The sequence below is a fragment of the Pelophylax lessonae genome (assembly GCF_965119305.1).
Source record: "Pelophylax lessonae genome assembly, chromosome: 1".
Taxonomy (NCBI): domain Eukaryota; kingdom Metazoa; phylum Chordata; class Amphibia; order Anura; family Ranidae; genus Pelophylax; species Pelophylax lessonae.
The window spans coordinates 256,357,907-256,380,727 of NC_138768.1; positions in this window are offsets into that span (position 1 = coordinate 256,357,907).

Sequence of the window (22,821 nt, forward strand, 5' to 3'; positions counted from 1 at the left end):
TGAAGCGCTGTGAATACTTTTCGGATGCACTGTATGTTGGTTTGGTAGATTAAATATCATATAATGGCAACTTCAGTTGTCATCACTATTGGGGGTTACTTTGAGGTGATGAAATATTAAAGTTTGAGCTTTACAGAATGTTAAAAAAGTATGATGTACAAGTTGTAATTGGGTTAGTTACCTATGGGCAGTTATGATGTTGAAATTCTTCTGCTCATTTGTGCCTGTTTTGGTGCATATATGACTTGCCCCTTATCTATGATTGGAGGGAGGAGGATTTGCTATCTACAGTTATTCCCCTACAATATGCACTGTAAATAATTATTTTTCCAGAAAAGCAAAGTTCTTATATATTTGGCTTGTAAGCCAGTCAGGAGGTGTATCTCTTATTCGCCATATCCCTGAACCAAGGAATCTGCAGGGAAGTCTTTGTACTAACCCAGAAGTGTAGAATGCTTGGAGCGGCTAGATATTTGAGATGCAGTGGCTTTTCAACACACAGGCCATTGGAAAAGTAAGAATATATAGTACATGCTTCTATTTTTTAAAAGAAAAATGCATTCCAGTTTATTATGTAATTCTTCACTAAGTTTTATTGTACAGTATGTCTTATTTATAACATTATTGTATACAAAGCACAGCTCCATGCTTTTTCACAACCACAATCTGTAGATTAACATTAAAGTGTCACTAAAGCCACATCATAAAAAACTATCAATGAATGTTGTATTACAGGCTGTTTATACTACTGTCACTGTGTGATTGGTTTTCTGTATTCTGCAAAAATCCCGATTGCTCTCTATCCCCACCTTCTGTTCATGTCCCCAATTCAGCTTAGGATTTTGCAGCTGTGGTGGCAACTCTGCACATGCTCAGTTTTCAGTGAGTTTCTATGCTGAACATTTCTTCCCTATCACATCAGCCCATGTTACACATGTGGGTGTATACACAGTGGTAAATGACAGCTCACTCCTTCCCTCCTCCTCCATGCCCACTACTAATCAGCTAAACACAATGGGGGCAGAATATTACATATAGATTGATGGAGACTTTACCTCCCCCTATTCTAAGACACAGGGTGGAGGGGCATGACACAGCTTATTATTAGCTGAAATCCACCCTCATCATATTATTTCCACAAAATAATGTTTGTATGACAATTTAAAACAGTTTATTGATATTATTATTTTTTTTTTTTTTACTTCCGTATTCCAAAGGCTGTTTTTTTATTTTGAACATGTGACCAGCGGCAGAGAACTAAAAGCTCCTCCTACTTATGTTTCCCTGCAGACAGGCTGGGAAAGAGCTGGGCCATGTGACAGCTGTATATCGATTAGGAAAAAGGTACTTTTTTTTTTTTTTACATAGTTGCAGTGCCATCATCCACATACAGAAATAGAAGAGACAATGTAAATTAAACAGTGTGTGTTTAGTATCACTTTAATTCATGCTCCATCTGATAAACTAGCACCATGCACCGGTCCTAAAACTGCAATGTCACTGACAGCCACATGTCTGAACTAAAAAATAAGAACTTATCAGCGTAATTACCTATTATGTGATCTCCATGACCAGGGGAGTTGCTAGCCCTGAGCATCTGGGGCACACACCCCACATTTTCTCAATAATGTCTTAGGCCAGAAACTTTATAGCAATTCAGAAGTCCCTGCATAGCTCAGATGGTGTAGCCTGTGTGCTGCCAACCCCAAATTAATATAGTTGTCAGTAGTTGCTCTCGACTCCAGCATTAGGGTCTAGAGGTTAACGGCTTTGTGGGGAGCAAGGAATTGTTGTACCCTGAAAAATCATTATGCGGCTAGATAGCACATGTTAATTCTGTAGGATGTGCTATGGATATATCAGTTGAGGACATGTATATAGGAAACCAAATAATTGATCATTTCTTATCTCTAATCAATTAATACAGTGAGATTTTGGTGGGGCTCTGATAGATCCATGCCCTTCATTCAGTATTCGCAAGATGGCTGTGCATTCTTGGTCCCATCTGCTGGGCTGGCCACCTGCCCGCTCTTTCAGTCACATGCCCGCTTCAACTACATCTTTTACCATTTCTCATGCGAACAAGCAGCCAAAACAAAATGGGCTTGGAAGTGGCAGTGAGTGGGACACAGCAAACAGCAGAACATCCATCTGGTGCCCACAGCCGAGGAAATAAAGCATGAAGCTAAAATTAATTGAGTCAGTATATCAGAATAAAAGAGAGCAATGTTTCTTTTATCCAGCAACAGGCCTGTAGATCAATACAAAATTGTTATCATTGATCTGTTAAATAAATCTGGCCCTGCCGCTCTGGGTTTAAGGTTGCTCTAATGACATGACCCCTCCACCCACCCTTTTCATAAATTGAAGTAACCTAGAGCCTCATGCCTGGCTTCCTTATGAGCTCGGGTTAATGAAACGTGAGAAATTATTGAGTGCTGCACTTTCTTTTCTTTTTCCTGGAGCAGTGATTTGAAGCCAGAGAGCTCATTTGGAACACTCAGAACAAAATAAAGCAAGGAGCTGTTCTCAGAGCACCGGTTGTTCTAGCACTTAATAAGTAGCTCTTCCTGACTGCTCATATTTCTCCGCCGTTACTAAATAAGTTAATCACTTGGCGAATAGGGAAATCTGCAGGTGCCTTTGAGGCTTTGTTAACACAGTGCCTAAGCCAGCTCTGCGTTCCCTCCTAATCCTTTCTAAGACAGTATGAGGCAGTGAAGTAAGCTGTAATCAGTTTTTAATGTTAGAAACAATATCCCCACTCAAGCTGGTTGCCTAGAGCAACAGGGCAGGAACGAAACGCCTGAAATGAAATGGGATTGCTGCACTTGCCTTGTGCAGCCATCCATATACACACAGTTATTTCCCTTGGCTCTTCCCCCTCGTGGATAAAGTGCTTTTTATCAGCAGGGGGCTCCTTCAACCTCATGACAGCTGCCAATTGGATACGGCCCCTGCTATGAACGCGTCTTCCTATGATAGGAAAATTTAAGTCCCTTTTAAGTTGCTAAAGGGAAATGATGGTCATGAATATTTCTTATCTGTGCCCCTAGGTTACACAAAGTATTCACAGCAATATAAAATTGATTTTACTGTGATATAGCCAGGAAAAGGAGGTCACATTTTCAGTTATGGATAGATTAATGGCTTTATACTGTACCAGGCCAGATGTGTACTGTACACTTCAGGGATTAGACGCAAGATATCAAAGATAGATCCAGGAGACCCTGGGACATCAATGCTTATTAATACATTAAGGAAAAAAAAGATACTAATTTGAAAGGCTCACTGGCTCTAGCGAGGCAGCTCACATCCCAGATAGCAAGCAATTGAGCTGCAAATTTGAAAATGACTTGCTAAGCTTTTACTAGACTTCACAAGTTTGTTGCACAATTGCAGCAAGTCCGCATTGCATGACTGTAGATCAACTTTCTTTGCAAACATTCTGCAAGTCTGGTTCAGTTATGTTGTGCAATAGTCATCCCACCACAGGGGTCACTGTGGTTGAATTTTCATGCTGTAGACTTGAAGAGCTCTTACTGTGGACTTACCATTGCAACTTTGCTCTTGCTAGAGACTTGCCACACAAATTTGCTACAAATTGGAAAAGTGTCAACTAGAACTTGTGCTTTAAGCGCTTTGCAAGTGTACAACTTGCCAGTGAAAATGTGCTGCAAGTTAACAGACTTACAATTCAACACTGCCACAAATGTGTGGCAAATTATCTTTGCTATCTGGGATGCAACCAGGGAGACCCTCCAGTCGGTACCAAGGAATGTCACTGCAAACTTAAACCAAAAAAACAAGCCCCAGACCAAATTCATAAAGTAGTCAAAAACAGCTTTATTCATTCACAGAACAGCCAACCCATTGTGGGAGCAAAACATACCCCTCCCCTTCATCAGGGCTCAATAATGCTTGAAGGTTTTTTTGAATGGCCTTAGGGAAGCAGATGCCAAAGAAATATTAAACGTACTGTTTGCAAAGGAATCAGATTTATACTGGTGATACGGCTGTAAGAAACTAGTAAGACACAGGATATGGCTGGCATGGGCAAGTCAAAACCTAAAGCCGAAGGGGGGGGGGGGATTTAAAGAAGTTACATTTGCACACTCTGGTTAATGGACAGATCATTTCAAGCAGTCTAACCTCAAAGATGTTTTTCATCTTCAAGTGCATGTAAGTTAAACTGAAAGATAAGGCTAACTATTCTTAAGAAAGTGCCCCCCTCCCCTTTTTTTTTTCAACCAGGGTTCCACAAAACCATAGGGTTCCTCCAGACATTGCCAGGGGTTCCTTGACTCGAGCAATGTCTGTTTCTCAGATAAGTTCCTACTGACACCATTGATCTTTCAAACTAGCTGTAAGGGGGTAATTCCTCCCAATGACCACAGGTGTAAGGAGCATTCTTCCAACTGACCATCACACTAATTTATCAAGGGTTGTAGATATAATACCTTTTAGTACGGGTTCTCTGAGACTGGAAAGCTATTTCAAGGGTTCCTGTGTTGAAAAGTTTGAGAAAGGCTGGCATAGGTGAACCCCACCACTATTGGCCTGTTAGAACACTACACTGAATAACTAAGAAGACTGAGAAAATGCTCCTCTGGTGCTGACTAGGGATGATCGAACTTTTGAAAAGTTCTGTTCGACCAGAACACCCGAACTTCCCGAAAGTTCGGCCTGGATTTCAGAACCCCATTGAAATCAATGGGACCCGAACTTCGGTAATCAAAAAACACCATTTTGAAGCCCTAAAACCCAATAAATGCCCCTAAAAAGTGCCTAGGGTTCTGGGTCATGCCCCAGGGACTATTAATCACACAAAAAAAGTTCTTAAAAATTGTCGTTTTTGATAGAGAGCCAATTATTGAAAAAATTATTGAAAAAAAAATGAGATTTCTTTGGATTTAGTTTTTGGGGGGTCTAAAAAGTGTACCTGTGAAGTTTCAGCTCTGTAGCATGTCCAGAACCAGAAAAAAAAAAGATTGTTTGTATTAGAATTGCAGTAGAACAGGATAGTGGCTCCGCTATTTTCACACCCGGCCGTTTTTGTTGCAGACGTTTATAGGGCTTTTTTGTGGACGTGTTTGGAGGCAGACATGACATCTGAACTTCTGTGTAGGGGTATATATGCACACACACATGTATGTATATATACACATACACATATATAGGTGTGAAAGTAGCAGAACCCTATGCCTGCGCTAATGAAATAATTAGCAGGCATAGGGCTACGCTCCTATCACACCTATATGTGTGTATGTGTATAAATACATATAAGTGTGTGTGCATATATACCCCTATACAGAAGTTCAGATGTTATGCCTGCCTCCAAAGACGCCCAAAAAATGCCCAAAATAAAAAAACGCCTGCAACAACACACCTGGGCATTTTTGTTGCAGGCGTTTTTTTGGGCATTTTTTGACGCCCAAAAAATGCCCAAAAAAACTTCTGCAACAAAAACGCCCAGGTGTGAAAGTAGCGAAGCCACTATCCTGCTCTACTGCAATTCTAATAGAAACAATCTTTTTTCTATGGTGGTCACCCTTACGTGGAAGGGTTTGGTCACCCTGCCATAGCAGTCAGAGTCAGTTAACCCTGCACTACACTACGGTCCCCCTGACACTTAACACTTTCCCTACAGAAACTAGATTATTAAATATAACTATAGTGGAAAAGAGTACCCTAACTACACTAGATATCCCGTTCCTCACACTAATAATTGCTAAATGACACTTTGAAGCAGGAGTAACAGAACTGCTTCCACTCTCTTCCACATCCCTGTATTACAATGCTAGAGATCTGGTGGGGCTATGTTATATACTGGGGGGCGTATTCACTACTGATTGGCCTCTGGACCCCCTAGTCACTCCAATCACATTCCTAGAATCCTCCTGCCCCCTCAACAGGGCCGATCCTGGGCGGGTTCACGGGGTTCACCGCACCCAGGCGCCGCGAGCTGAGGCGGGGGAGGGGCGCCGAAGCTCCAGTGGCACTGAGTCCTCTCCTCCTCCAGCGGCGTACACAGACCAGCGCTGTGACACAGGGGAGAGACTAGCTGCGGCGCCGGTCTGTCCTCTCCTCCTCCAGAGGTGTACACAGAGCCGGCGCTGTGACACTGGGGAGAGGCGAGCTGCGGGCTGTCAGAGTGCCCCCCCTCCCCCTCCCTTATCAGTGCGGGAGAAGAGAGAGCGGCCGGTGTCTCTCACATGCTTTAGTCCACGCCTATTCTGTCTCCATTGGCCACAGCGGAGGGCCAATCAGAAGATCCACATGCAGCACTATGGACAGGGCTCCACCCCTCTGCACTCGGCTCCTCCCCCAGGAGCCTGTAGTGAGCCTAATGTCTGAGGCTGTCCCATGATGTGTCCTCATTCTGGAGCCTGACAAAAGTAAGTGTCCCCAGACAGGGGAGATACTGTAATGTAAAGAAAGACTGTAGTGTGTGAGCAGACTGGGGGGTATTTAGGGGGGTGTGATCAGAGTGGGGTGGGATATCTAGGTGGGGGGGTATCTAGGTGGTGTGTTTAGAGTGTGGTGGGTATCTGGAGGGGGGGTGGTCAGAGTGAGGGGGTATCTAAGGGGGTGTGATCAGCGTGGGGGTGGGTATATGAGGGGAGTTTTCAGAGTATGGGGGGTATCTGGGGGCTGTGATCAGAGTGGGGGGGGGGGTATTTGGGGGGTGTGATCAGAGTGGGGGCTGGTATATGAGGGGTGTTTTCAGAGTAGGGGGTATCTGAGCATGTGATCAGAGTGGGGATATCTGGAGGTGTGCGATAAGGATGAAGGAGTATCTGGGGGGGGGGCGTGATCAGAGTAGGGGGTATGATCAGAGTGGGGGGTAGCTGGGGGGCGTGTTCAGAGTGAGGGTATCTGGGCGTGTGATCAGGGTGGGGGTATCTGGAGGTGTTTGTGATCCGGATGGTGGGGTATCTGGGGGGTGTGATCAGAGTGGGGGGTATCTGAGCGTGTGGTCAGGGTGGGGGGTAGGCTGCATTTGGTGGGCACTGTTAAGGCTCCATTTGGTGGGCTCTGGTAATCTGCATTTGGTGGGCACTGGTAAGCTGCATTTGGTGGGCACTGGTAGGCTGCATTTGGTGGGCACTGATAAGGCTGCATTTGGTGGGCACTGGAAGGCTGTATTTGGTGGGCACTGGAAGGCTGCATTTGGTGGACACTGATAAGGCTGCATTTGGTGGGCACTGGTAAGCTGCATTTGGTGGGCACTGGTAATCTGCATTTGGTGGGCACTGATAAGGCTGCATTTGGTGGGCACTGGAAGGCTGTATTTGGTGGGCACTGGAAGGCTGCATTTGGTGGACACTGATAAGGCTGCATTTGGTGGGCACTGGTAAGCTGCATTTGGTGGGCACTGATAAGGCTGCATTTGGTGGGCACTGGAAGGCTGTATTTGGTGGGCACTGGAAGGCTGCATTTGGTGGACACTGATAAGGCTGCATTTGGTGGGCACTGGTAGGCTGCATTTGGTGGGCACTGGTAATCTGCATTTGGTGGGCACTGATAAGGCTGCATTTGGTGGGCACTGGAAGGCTGTATTTGGTGGACACTGATAAGGCTGCATTTGGTGGGCACTGATAAGGCTGCATTTGGTGGGCACTGGTAAGCTGCATTTGGTGGGCACTGGTAATCTGCATTTGGTGGGCACTGATAAGGCTGCATTTGGTGGGCACTGGAAGGCTGTATTTGGTGGACACTGATAAGGCTGCATTTGGTGGGCACTGGTAGGCTGCATTTGGTGGGCACTGATAAGGCTGCATTTGGTGGGCACTGGTAATCTGCATTTGGTGGGCACTGATAAGGCTGCATTTGGTGGGCACTGATAAGGCTGCATTTGGTGGGCACTGGAAGGCTGTATTTGGTGGGCACTGGAAGGCTGCATTTGGTGGACACTGATAAGGCTGCATTTGGTGGACACTGATAAGGCTGCATTTGGTGGGCTCTGGTAAGCCGCATTTGGTGGGCACTGATAAGGCTGCATTTGGTTGGCACTGGTAGGCTGCATTTGGTGGGCACTGGTAATCTGCATTTGGTGGGCACTGGTAAGCTGCATTTTGTGGGGACTGGTAAGCTGCATTTGGTGGGCACTGGTAGGCTGCATTTGGTGGGCACTGATAAGGCTGCATTTGGTGGGCACTGGAAGGCTGTATTTGGTGGACACTGATAAGGCTGCATTTGGTGGACACTGATAAGGCTGCATTTGGTGGGCTCTGGTAAGCCGCATTTGGTGGGCACTGATAAGGCTGCATTTGGTGGGCACTGGTAGGCTGCATTTGGTGGGCACTGGTAAGCTGCATTTGGTGGGCACTGGTAAGCTGCATTTGGTGGGCACTGATGAGGCTGCATTTGGTGGGCACTGGTAGGCTGCATTTGGTGGGCACTGATAAGGCTGCATTTGGTGGGTACTGGTAGGCTGCATTTGGTGGGCACTGATAAGGCTGCATTTGGTGGGCACTGGTAAGCTGCATTTGGTGGGCACTGGTAAGCTGCATTTGGTGGGCACTGGTAGGCTGCATTTGGTGGGCACTGATAAGGCTGCATTTGGTGGGCACTGATAAGCCTGCATTTGGTGGGCACTGATAAGGCTGCATTTGGTGGGCTCTGGTAGACTGCATTTGGTGGGCACTGATGAGGCTGCATCAATGCATTGATCTCTTGTATCATATCCGCAGTCTCTGACCATCTCTTGTATCAAGTCTTCAGTCTCTTACCATCTCCTGTCTGGGGGCTCTGTCTAACAGACTCTCTAACAGATGCCCTCTCTGTGTCCATTAGATAGACCCCCCTCCAGTTCCCATTAGAGTACTCTGCTTCTCTTCCTGTAATTTGTTTATTGTTAAGAGATCGTAGGAGGGTTCCGGGGTAAGGAAGACTTCTTAGGGGAGCATCTCTGTGTTTGAGTCGTTGCCATAGAAACATGTGTAAAGGGGAGGAGCTAGTAAGATGACCACGCCCATATGGGGGCGCCAGAAAAATTTCTGCACCCAGGCGCCTGTGACCCTAGGATCGGCCCTGCCCCTCAATTGGCTTTTTCTGATGGTTCTGGTCCAATCACGGGCTTTTAAAGCCCAGTTCCTGTCCCATTGCTTTTTGGTCGGTTCTGGTTGCCGAATTCCGAGTTTTTTCAGCAAAAAGTTTGAAATTCGGCCGAATTTTGAACAGTCAATGTTCAAGTCGAACCGATGGTCGACCTGAACCGTTCGATCATCCCTAGTGCTGACATCATTCTCTCAGAACACTAACAGGACTTAAAGAAGAGTTTCAGCCTGTAAAAAAAAATAAAAAAAAAATAAAGTCAGCAGCTACAAATACTGTTAAGAAGGGTTAAATATGATGGTAGTGGGAAAGGAGCATACTTCTTACCTGATTGGAGGCTAAAGTTCAGATGGGCAGGTTTGAGCCGCAAGGGTGGTGTTTGCAAGGGATGCTGGGTATTCATTTCGGAAAGTTCTGATGAAGAGGAAGCTTCCTCTCCCTCTATTCTGGGTTTCTGGTATACTTGGGATTGTGGTGTAATATTTAGCCGTTACAAATGTTTATTAAAAAAAAAAAATAATAAAATAATAATAATAATAAATAAAAATGTTATATTGTTACAAAAATGGGGAGGCACCTAGGGTATGGCGCTTCCAATTGATTATTGGTGGTTCTCCCAGGAGCTAGGTCTCCTGGGGAAAAAATGTAAGAATGTTGAGTCCATAATTGTCTTCAAGACGGTTGGGTTGCGGCTGAGGACGTGGGTGATTATGGTTGTAAAGGTATGCCTTAAAAACACCCAAAGATCCCCTCCTAGTTACATTGGTAAATTTGCATTATTGAAATTCTTGTAGTTGATGTTATTTATTCATTTGTTAATAAAATGGCTGCTGTGGCCGTTTAAACCCATGTCACACAGTCTGTGTCGTTATTGAAAAGGGTTGAGGGAACCGTAGTTGACGTATCCTTTAGTTATGTAAAAAAAGACAGAAGAAGCTCATTTCTCTTTTACTCTTCCCCCGTATCAGCATATTCGTTGTTAGCACATGAACACTGCAACACAGCTGGCTGTTTGTGCTTCTTCACCCTCTTCCAGTCTGAGATCTGTTGTATACCGGACTGCAAGAAGCTGATACCAAGTCAAATTGAGATTCTTTCACTGCTTGCATTTAAAAAAATACTTTTAATGATGTATTATTGAATTCCCGAGCTGCATTAATTTGTGTCTGCCTGAATTCAGTTTTATGTAAATTATTACTGTATATAAATAAACAAGATGACTCTAACTTCTCATCCTTTAAGTAGAACTTATTCTTCTATTATGCAAGCTGAGAATTTCATTTCGATTGCATTATCCCACAGAAAGAGAAGATAAATTACACATATTACCAGCACTGTGTAATATGTTGACACTTTATGAATAAAAGATAATAATAATGAATGATAACTGCAGGTAGGAGAACAAGACGAGTGTCCATTTAATGTGTCTGCTTCAAATATCTGTTCTTGCAAAGCCTTCAGTTAAAGAATTATCTTCCAGCCACAGTTCTAGTTTCTTCCTCCTGTCATGGCTATCCAGAATATTATGCAGAACCTTTGCCGAGACAATGTAAAACATAATAGTAAAAGAAAAAATAATGTGACAGAAGACAATAAGCGGCAGTGTGACATATGTGTGAAGTAGGGAGAAATGATTCTCTCTCTAACACATCTAATGCCTCTGTCCATAACTACACTACTGGTGACAGTAATGCTATCACCTCATGCACCACAAGAGGACTGAGTGGCCTCTTTATTCAAATACAAAACTGATCATACACTGCCTAACTGGTCCCAAAAGCAGACTAGAATGTGAATATAGAATTCCTATGTGAAACACTACTCATGTGTTATAAAATAATAAAAAAGACAGGTTTCCTTTATTTCTATGGATGAATACAATGTCACTTAGACATACCCATGTGAATGAAGGATAGATATCGGTGTGCAAGGAGACACATCTCTGAGTGTATTATATTACTGCCATTGTCCTTCTGTTCACCAGAATGACAGCTCCGTTCATCCGTTAAGGTGAATGATATCCATCACCCATGCAGGGAAGAATATCTACCTGAAGAAGATAAATGCAGAATGTCAAGGTGAGCCTGCAACATGCAGCATAGTGCCCGTCTGAACAAGACCTTATATGACTGCTACGACCTAGACTCCAGTAAGCATGTGCCTAAAGAACAATGCTATACATTGTTAGTAGATGATCGCTGTTTGCAATAAAAGAACTATATCTTACAAGTGCTGACTGTGACAGACCCAGCCAGGACAGGGGCTTTTGGAGGGGACTGCAGGGGAGCCTCTTGCCTATGGACTATGTGCCCTGGCTTTTAAGGGAACACTATTCTTTGGGAGGCGTGTGTCTGGAGGAACCTTAGAGTGGTCTTGTTTTAAGTCCATAACTCCCCAAGACACACAGACTCTGAGAACTGGAGGCTCCACATACTGTACATATTTGGGGCCTCTATGCCTCAAACCAGCAATAACAGTAGATGACTAGTTAATTAGCTCATGGTAATTATGTCACTGCCGGCAATTAGTTGCTAGAGGTGGAATTTCTCCAATGGTCCTTCCTTCTGATAAGGCAGTCTACATGCCCAGTTACTGATGGAATTATTTGTTGAAAAGGTTAGATGTACCTGTGTCTCATGTTACTGGATGTACAGTTTACCCCACCCTGTGTCATTATACAAAGAAGGGGGGATTGTCCCAGAGTGTATCTCTCTTTGTGATTGTGTTTTAATAAACAGTTGATGCTTTGCACAACCCTATGCTGTGTTCCGACAAGTGACTGGGTGGGCTTTGGGATCTTGGATCTTGGATCTGTTACCAAGAAAGGTAAGTTTATATGATGGACATACTCCTCATGAGTACTGGGGTCCATCACACTGACCTTTCCTCATGCTGAAGCACCCAAGGACACACACAGGGTAGGTGTAAACAGATGGGCCAAGTGACAATCATCTGTAATTTTATACCATACCAACATTTTGCTGTACAGCATTTGACATGAAACACAGCATACTGTTTATAAGTTTACAGGAATGGCTCATTGACATGCAATGTTCCATACAATTCTTTGTGTAAAAAACAGGAACAATTAAATGTTCTGGTTTATTATTTAAAATTATAAGCTGTGTATACGTACTGTATGTTGTAAATGTTTGAAAACATTTGTGTTTTTTTCCCGATGCATCACGCTGCACCTACCCACACATAAACATATTTACTGTATATATATTTTAACAGTGACAGCAATGACCATATTCGGTCAATAATGCCACCAGTATCCCAGGCCTTTTGTTTACTTTCAGCTGTTTGCTGCTAAATGGGGCCAAGGATGAGTCATCTATTCCTATGATGCCAGTGCCCACTGACTTCATAGCAACCCGGAAATCCATGTACAGGAAGCTGTTATATTCTTGACAGCTTTCCAGCACACAAATGTGCCATTCTGAGCACCGGTGTCTCTCTGTACACCAACTTAAAGTTGGTCTTACCACTTATATGCGAAATGGCGGCAATTTGTTTGGAATCTGTCACAGCCAAAAGCTACAGATTCTAAAAGTGTTGGTAAGAACTAAATGAATCTGGCAAAAGTGTCAGAAGGCTTTGCAAAACTGTTGCAAGGCTTTCCTGAAAAAGGTGCATGCCGTTTTTAAGGAGCTATACCGCCAATAAGTTGTCATAACATCTTTACTGAATTCCCACAAAATATTTTGTCAAAACAGTTAAAACATGACCATTGACTGATTCCAATTCTTATTTTTCATTTCCTATATGACTTACTTACTACTTGCAATCTGGCTGTTGACTTTACCTCTCTGACTGTTCGCATTAGGTTTATCCTGCAATTTGCACTCCAGCCCTGAAGTAATTTTTTTTTCTGCATTTCTCAAAAAGGCTTGAAAAGCAAGATGAAGCATCTCACCATCCCTATAATTTCTTGCCTTCATCAACAATCTTGTTATATAATCTATTTTTTTAACACTGTTCCACTCACTTTTTTTTCCTGAACTTAATTTGCTTAGAGTCTCCCCATCTCTATACCCCCTCTTCTCTTTTCAATAAAACTGGAAGACCTGGTTTCCTACTTTGCATCCACATGATAGAGCAATCTTTCTTCCAGTGCACAGCGAGGTCGATGTTAATCTGGCGGAAGCTCTCAATAGCATTAGTCTCCATCCTCTATTTGAATTCTTCTGCTAACCACAATAACCACAGAATCATGTTCATACCTAGCAAAGAAAGTGAGCTTAGGAGTGTACTTTTTAACATGCAAACACCAAAACCAAATTAGAATTCTATTGAATCTTGCTTAGTATTACAAAGTTGCCAACATTTCAGAAAAACGTTCAGCAAACTATTGTAGTCAGAGAATGTACTTACAGACGGGGCATTCATTTAACCCAATTTACCATTAAATTTGACATTTCTGTATAGAGAAAGAAATATCATAATAAGGTAAGAAACACAGCCAAGAAGGTATTTTTTTCCTATTAAGGAAGTAGTTGTAGCTAGTTTTTTTTAACTAGCTACAACTTTTAGTCTGTAAAATGTGGACAGCTCTTGCAGTGAATAAAGTGACCAACAGCAATTACACTGCAAACACATTTGGCATAAAATATTTGGAAACCATGATTTGACACTCACTGCTCAGTACCGTGACACCTGTTCTTGCTGCTGTAGGTTGATGCTTTTTGTAGGTAGCAAAATAAAGCAAGTTAGTTTGGCATTGCTCTGTAACCAAGTTAAAAATGTCCCACCACTGAGCACCGTCTGTGGTCAGTGGGCAAAGAATGTAAATTACAATAGTGGTAACTGCTGCACAACACAATATAAAAAGTGGTCAGCACAACGTATTCATGTGTATTGCCCCTTTTGCCCAGCAGGAGTAAAAAAAAAAATGCCTGGCTTCAGTGGAAGTAAACAAAATGTCTGCTAACTGTGGTCAGTGGGAGGGAAAAACTGCCCACTATATCTTTTGTCAGTGGGAGGAACAAAATGCATGCTTTCTGTGGTCATGAAAGGAAAAAGATGCCAAACCACTTGTGGTTAGTGGGAGGAACAAAATGCTTGCTGTCAGTGGAAACAAAAGAATGTCCATTATCCATGGTCAGTGAATGAAAAACATTTTCCCATTGTTAGTGAGCTATGCTGTTGTTGGTGGTCAGAGGGAAACCAAAACTTCTTGTTATAGGTGAAAAAAGGGGTTTATTGTTGGGGGTGCATTGGTGCTTAGCAGGCACAAAGAGGGAACAATAGTGCTCAGTGGGGAGCAGGGAGTGCTGGGTTGCAGATGGAAATGAGGGGCATTGGGCTTAAGTTGGGGGGAGGAGATCAGGAGGCACTGGTGCTCCGTGTGATGGAAGACTCCGATGCTTAGTTTGGGATGGCACTGGTGATCAGTGGGGAGTCAGCCTTGGTAACCAGTGGGGGTCAGAATTGGAGATCTCTGTGGGGGGAAGGAGGAATACATACTTGAATAGAATTTTTTTTTTTAGCCACTTGCCGACTGCCCGCTGCAGATATACTGCGGCAGGCTGGCTCGGTTGCGCTAACCGTCGTAACTGTATGGCTGTTCGTGGGAGCGCTCCTGGGGGGAAGCGGGGAAGGCGTTCCACAGGGCCGGCGGCCTTGATTGCCGTCAGGCACCTGCAATCGCTCCCAGCTGAGAGAGAACTATGTTCTGCTGTTTATAGTGATTGGGGACATAGGATACTCCAAAACAGTTAGCAATTGGACAGTGTTGGAGTATTGGACAGTCTAGGGCCTGTGACAGGAAGTCAGGTAAATCTGTGGATGTAGTCACAGACAGGAGATACATTTCCACCTGGTTTATTAAATTCACCAATTACTATAGGGTGTCGGCTGCAAAGGCAGCAGGAAGGTGTAAAAAAGTTGAAAACCAGCTGTTCGGAATGAGGAAGTTAAGGCCTCTATAATTTGTCCAAAGGAAGTCTATTGATTGCTGCCTCCTGACGCTGTGTGAGCTGGGGAGAGGAGGACAGTCAGATGTGTGCCTCCCGACGCTGTGTGAAGCCTGGGAGAAGGATTGCTGCCTCCTGACGCTGTGTAAAGCTGGGGAGAGGAGGACAGTCAGATGTGTGCCTCCCGACGCTGTGTGAGCATGGGAGAAGACCTCCTGGAGCGATGTGCGCTGAGGAGGGTAAAAAGTGTGAAGACTACTCAAGGTGAGGTCTTGGACTATTTCTATGTGGAAAGAAATAAATGCACTGTTTGCTATGTGAAGAGACAAGCAAAGGAATGGTTGCTATGTGAAGAGACAAACAAAGGAATGTGTTCTATGTGAAGAGAAAAGCAAAGGGACATGTTCAATGTGAAGAGGAAAAGGGACATGTTCAATGGACATTTGTTGTGTGAAGAAAAAACATGAACTATTTAGTGTCTGCTGTAGGATCAGCAAAGTTTGCCCAACAGTAGGTTGAAAACAGACTCCGTAGGTAGGTTCCTGTATGTGAGAAGGTAGCCGCCCACAGATGCAAGGATATATTTTGTGTTTTATTTTTAGTTTGATGTTTTTGAGGCTTGCACTTGTGTGAAGTAAATTGCAAGAATAAACCAAACTGTTGTTTGCAACCACTTCTCGGCTATCTCCCTGTGTAAATGAACCCCCCAAGGGGTCATCCACGCTCACCACCGAGCTAATCCCCTCACAGGCCTCACAGCTGGGGACCATGAGGAAAAGCCCTTTAGTATATGATTATCCTGCACCACTGCACAGCTATTGGTACCCAGTGTATTCTCAGGAATAGTGTGCAGTAGAGGACGGCACTATTTTTTTCAAGCTCACAGTCCAGGACAATGCTGAGGACAGATAATGGCCAGTATCTGAGACCTAATGAGAGCAGTGGCACTTATATCTCAAAATCTGAAGTCCTGCAGTCAGTTCCAGTTAACTTCCAGGTCCCAGCTCTGCCATTTCTGAGACCTCACAGAACAGCAACACAGTCCACAGGCTGCCTCTGGGGCAATAGCCCCGAAGCTTAGAACTCCCCTTCTCTGTTGGCATCGTTTTATCGATGACATATTTCTGATATGGAAGGGTACGGAAAAGGATTTGCACACATTCGTCCAGTTATTGAGTAACAACCTTAATCTTAAATTTACGCTTACTTTTGATCGCCAATCAATAACATTTTTGGATTTGCGTGTCTTTATGGACACCAACCACTGTATTGCCACTGATCTCTTTAGGAAAGAGTCAGCGGGCAATACTCTACTTCATGCGGATAGCTCACACCCTCCAGCATTAGTAAAGAGCATCCCCTATGCGCAATACATCCAGCTGCGCAGAAATTGCACATACATAGAGGATTCCAAAAAACAAGCCGATCTACTTCAAAGCAGATTGCTACGTAGAGGATACAGTAAAATCTTATTGCGTAAAGCTTTTAACAGGGCGTTACATCAAGACAGAACCGCCTTACTTTTCAAACCTGCTAATCGCAGAACTGACCAACAAACAGTCAAATACATCACCAAGTTCTCGTCTCAACACTGCCAACTTAGAGTGATTCTTTCTAGGCATTGGCATAGCCTTTCAGGATACAATTATGGCCAAGTATATTAATACTCACCCGGAAGTAGAGCTCCTTCTATTCGAGATAAAATTGTATCTTCTCATTATGATCCTAATAGAACCAAAAACTCACATAGGCATGGTATATGTAGATGCAACAACTGCGATTTCTGCCCATGGGTTAATCAGGGTCAACGTTTCCAATTACCCAATAGGGCAACTTTTCAACCTCGTTTCTTTGCAAATTGTATGACCCACGAAGTTGTATATCTTATGTCTTGCCGATGTGGGGCTTTCTACATTGGCAAGACAATAAGAATGCTTAGGCAGAGGATTAATGATCACACCGACTATTCTGGAGAAGGCAAAATGATCACACCGGTCAGCCGCCATCTAGATATATATCATAGATTTGACACATCCTGCATTTCCTTTTTGTCTTAGAGGTAATGCCCCCTGATCCAAGGGGAGGCAGCTGGGACAAAAGGATTCTCCAATAAGAAGCCATTTGGATAGAACATTTAAATGCCACATTACCACCTGGTCTAAACAAACTGTTACGCAAATTACATTCGATTGTCCATTTTCATCCTATTAATTCCCCTTTTAGAACATAGCGTTCACTGTAAGTTTGCAATCCTCGTCTCCTGAACAAAGTTATGTCATTTCCAGTTAAATACCAAATGTCCCCTTTAAATCAGTTATGGCGAGAAAAAAGGCAATAACCATCATCTCTTTGACTTTGTCATGTCATTTATTGATGATTGAAATTATATGGTTGCATATTCCTTTATGAATTTCTACTGTTTATAGTGGTAAAGGAAATCTTATGGTGAGGCAGGAGAGAGATCTGAAATAGTGCTGCTGTTTACTATTGTTATTGTGATTATGATCAAGCTGTTCATTAATATTGTTTTTTCACTTGTATTTATCACTAAGCGGTTTAGAGACATCATGTCGGTGCCCTGGTGATGTGTGCAATTCCACCTTCCAGGGTCATGTCCTCTGTTCCTGGGGGTTGGTGCTTGATCATTGGTGTGAGGGAGGCATTCTCCTCCTCCTCGTTGATAAGTGTTCCCTGGGGTTTCAGTGGGCTGTGCAGTCTGTTGAGGTGTGGGAGGTGCTCTCCCCGCCCTCCAGATGTGTCTCTCCGTGCCCTCCCGTGGAGTCTTCGTGGAGTTTCTGCACATGTGTGTCCCATGGGGAGGGAGGACATTACCAGCCGGCCTGGGTGACGTCAGATGCCGGTCTGGTGCCTGTACTCTCCCAGTTGGGGGATATTTAAACCAGACCGATATAGCTGTCGGTCTGGCTACCAAGCAGGGATCACTTTGCCGCAGTGTGAGGACTGAGACCCCTGTTTCCCTAGGGGAAGACTACATTTGTTTATTTTATTATCAGGTATGTTAAAGGCGGGGATCCCTACAGCTTATGATTAGGTGCATCCTGTAACTAGTTGTATGTGGTTTCTACCTATATTATCATATACTTATTTGGACATTTTTTGGATTTAAACTATCAAGCTGCCACATTTATTACAACCCTTGGAAACACCTGGGAATAGTCTTGAATATGGAGGGATACGTGTTTATTCACCCTGCCCCGCTTTAACTACCTCCTGTTGCAGCATTGCAAGTTTCATATTGATCTGTTAATCAAATTGGATTTTTGTAAGGATTTATCCTCTTTATGGCTTGTATTCCTGTTATTTCATTGTACTACCATACGTTTAGGAATCCATTTGGATATTAGTATGTATATATCTTATATATCTTATATAAACAGGTCAGAAGACTTTCTCTACCTTAAATATCCCCCACTTGTTTTGGGCTCTGACGTGTATGATCCACCTCTTTAGCTGATTACCCAATATTTTTGAGTTGTTCATTGTACTTTGCAACACTTGAGTTACTATTGGTAAGATGAGTTTTGTACATATACACATGTGCACAGTGTCGTTTGTATACATGTGTATATTATTAGAGCATTGCTTTGTTGAAAATGGGCCTTGTTGGATGATCCCTCATTGATGTCCCCTTTTCCTCTTAGACTTTGTTACTTAATACACTAAGCCAGGGGTCCTCAAACTTTTTAAACAGGGGGCCAGTTCACTGTCCCACAGACACTGTTGGGGGCCGGACTATTAGTTTGAAAAAATATGAACGAAATCCTATGCACATATTTTATTTGTAATGCACAAAAAACAGTACAATATTTAAAACCATGACCTCAGGAACCAAAGTGCAATCAGAGCAGACAAGTCCCTGTATGAACCCTTCAGAGCTGACGACATGACCCCCCCCAACTAGTGAATGACTACAATTTCCAGCATGAACACACAAGCTCTAAGGGGTCACATTCTTAAATCTCAAGGGCTCATGCTGGGACCTTACTAGTTGGGGGGCTGTCATGTCCTCAGCTCTGAGGGGTTCATGCTGGGACTAGTAGTCCTTCACTTTTGGGGGTGGTTACATTCTTAGATTTCAGGGGGTCATGTTGGGACTTGTAGTCCTTCACTAGTTAGGAGGGGGTGTCACGTGCTCAGCTCTGAGGGGTTCATGCTGGAACTTGCAGTCCTTCACTTTTAGGAAAATCATACCTCCCAAAATGAATGGACTTCAAGTCCCAGCATGAACTACTGAGATCTAAGGATCAATGCAGCGTCACCAGTGCCCATCAGAGCAGCCTCATCAGTGCTCATCAATGCAGCCTCAGCAGTGTCCATCAATGCAGCTTGGTCAGTGCCCATCAATGGAGCCTCACCAAACTCTGATTAGTGCCGCTGGCCTGTAAGTTTTGCTGGGAGCTAGCCATGGCCTGTGGGTCCTGCTGGCCACTGTCCTGTAGGTTCTGCTGGAAACTTGCCATGGCCTGTGGATCCTGCTGGAAACTGGCCATGGCCTGTGGATCCTGCTGGAAACTGGTCATGGCCTATGGGTCCTGCTGGCCATGGCCAGCTCCCAGCTTGGGGTGCAGCACCAAAACCATGGCCAGCTCCTAGCAGGACCTACAGTCCAGCAGGACTCACTGGCCAGCAGGACCCATAGGCCATGGCCAGCTTCCAGCAGGATCCACAGGCCATGGCCAGCTCCCAGCAGGATCTACAAGCCATGGCCAGCTCCCAGCAGGACCAACAGGCCATGGCCATCTCCCAGCAGGACCAGCAGGCCATGGGCAGCTCCCAGCAGGACCAACAGGCCACGGGCAGCTCCCAACAGGACCAACAGGCCATGGGCAGCAGGACCCACAAGCCATGGTCAGCAGGACCCACAGGCCATGGTCAGCAGGACCCACAGGCCACGGCCAGCAGGACCCACAGGCCATGGCCAGCAGGACCCACAGGCCATGGCCAGCAAGACCCACAGGCCATGGCCAGCTCCCAGCAGGAGCCACAGGCCATGGTCAGCTCCCAGCAGGACCCACAGGCCATGGCCAGCTCCCAGCAGGACCAAAATGCCATGGCCAGCTCTCAGCAAGACCAACAGGCCATGGCCAGCAGGACCAACAGGCCATAGCCAGCACAGGACCTGACAGCCAGACAGTGTTGGGGGCTATTTCCTGTTCTGAGGTTACTGGGTGGGCAGGGCACTGGGGCAGGGTAAATGGGGTGTATGTGGGGGGGGTGAGATGGGATGTGGGGGTCAGCTGGGGGTGTCAGGGTGCCTCACCTCAGCGATGCCGATGACAGCTCTGCAGGTCCTTGCTTGGGCCTCCTGGGGGTGATGACCACTTCAAGCTGCAGCCAGTGCCCAGCCCAAGCCAGTAGCATGCATCCCCTGGCAGGCTGGCGCTCCCTGCCTCCAGTTCACAGACTCTCGGCCCAAAGTAGGCTGCTCTCACTCTTTCTAAAAACTTCAGGCTGCACTGTTGCAGCCATCCAGCGGCAAGCCTGAGTGGGTTATGTGATGTGCGTAACCTATTCCCTATTGTGCCGTGTGCCCCGCCTCTGCCTGCCTTCAAAGTCTCCGGGAGTTGTAGTTTCCTGCTGCGCTCCCCTGCTCAGTTCTCCACACCCACCGCCACAAGGAACTTGAGTGCGGTCAGGACTACAACTCCCAGAATGTAGTGCGGCAGTAACACAGCCAATTGGCAGCCGCCGCAGACGATTCCCTGCACACAGAAAAAAAGTAATGTCAGCAGACAGTGGCCGTGGAAATCTCCACCCTGTCCCGCAGCCCAACCCCTGGTTCTTCAATTGCTAGTGGGCTGGGTTCAGGACCCTGGCGGGCCGGATGCGGCCCGCGGGCCGTAGTTTGAGGACCCCTGCACTAAGCGATACCCTCCTTAAGAAGCGCGGCAGGGCGAAACATGTAGAGAACGTTATCGCTTACAGTGAATCCACCAACACCGTTGGAAATTTACCATCAACCATTTTACTACATAGTTCTAGCAATAGAACATATGGTTTCCGTTTATGCCTATTATTGATTTGTGTGGTATGGTGGGGTTCACATGTGGTCACTAAAATTTTGAGTCACATTGTTGCACATATTTTAATGACAATGCTTTTTGGATGTGTTATCCAAATATTGTAATATATATTTTTTGAATAAAATTATATTTTTTACGACATTGTGTCATAATGATGTGCCAGTAAAGTCCATTTTGAGATTGCTATCCTTTTTTCTTAGCACTCTCCTTGCCGGGTAAAGGACAATCATGGCTCCAGACTATTTATCTACTTCCCAACCACCATCTTTGCAAAACTCCCCAGGGATTGGCTAGGCCCTGATCAATATTCAGGCTTTGAATTCTCCCTCCCTAAGCTCTAGAAATGTCTTCTATAGGCAGGTGGAAAGCAATCAAATTCCCAGCATGTGAAACCCAGAACAGACCAGACTAAACAATCACTGCTCCCATGATTGCAGAAACCAAAACTAAATTTGCCAAGCATGCTCTGCTAGGAGAGTGCTACACATGTAATGGGGATGAAGAGATATAGACATGTTTGTAGGTAAGCAGCCTAGGTTGATAACCATGGCTCCCTCCCTAGATACAGTGACATAGCCAGTCAGGGACAGGAACAGTGTTATTAGCAGAATTACCAGGTGAAAATAAAGCCAAAAAAAAAAGCCTGAAAAAAGACAACTAATGCAACCTCCACACCAAGGACTAGTAAACTGTATTATTTTATCTTTTTGTTTCTGGATTTAGATACACTTTAATTATGTGCCCCCTCTCCCCAAGGTCGCTCACTTATGAAAGTAGACTTTTATGTTCACATAGTTCCATACCTCAATTAACATCAATATGTATATTTGTTATGTGTTGAAAAAAGAATTATCCTATTATATTTCTCCCTGGAGATTTACATAAGAAAGACATAAAAAAGTCATCCAAGCGGGCCAGCCTGCTGCCTCCATACAACCATTCACGCTGTCATTTCCCTAAGATTACCCTGCCAACATTTCTCACAATGAACATATAGCAGCTTCAAGGCCGTGGAATGATTGGCTAAATTGCTTCACTTCTCTTCTCTTCCCTGCTTGGTTATTATTAATCTTCTGCTTCCAGTGCATGAATCACTAAGGAACACACAGAGGCAGGGATCACTGTGAGACATCCCAGAGAGCCTCCTGTAGATGCAGAGGGCTAATGATCCAGGGGGAGGATTTGCAGCAGTGTGTCTGTCAGATCTATAATATGAGCAGTACAGAAAGAGAGCTCTGCTCTACTGTGGTATGAAGGATTAGCTGTTCTTTTCCGTCTGCCCCACGCAGGATGAACAAACAGGGAAAACAGCAGAACTGTTTTGTAAAAAAAGGCCAGCTGGTAGCTTGGAAGATTTAACCTTGCTGTTGCTCTCTGCAATAGTAGAAGCATCATGATGTCCTTGAGGGGAAGAACAGAGGATGTCCCATACATAGATCTGGTTTTCTGACTAGTTTGCCTGCTTTTTAAAAAAAATATATATTATCAAAGCCCTTTAGTTACATGGGACTGTAGGTTCAAAGTTTTCAGTTAAAGAAGAAGTAAACTTCCTTCCCTTGCTTTTACTTATAGGTAAGCCTATATTACGGGGACCGTTTAGGAGATATTTACATTGCACGCAGGCAGTGACATCACTGGCGCATGCGCTCTGAAGGAACAGTCGCAGGAGTGACGTTATCGTGGCTCCAGGCCAGTCACAGAGCCAGAGTCCACAAACCCAGAAGCAAGACTGGTGAACATGGAGGTGCCTGCAGCGCTGATTTCTTGGCGTGGGAGGGCTTCATATTCAGAAAAGTTTA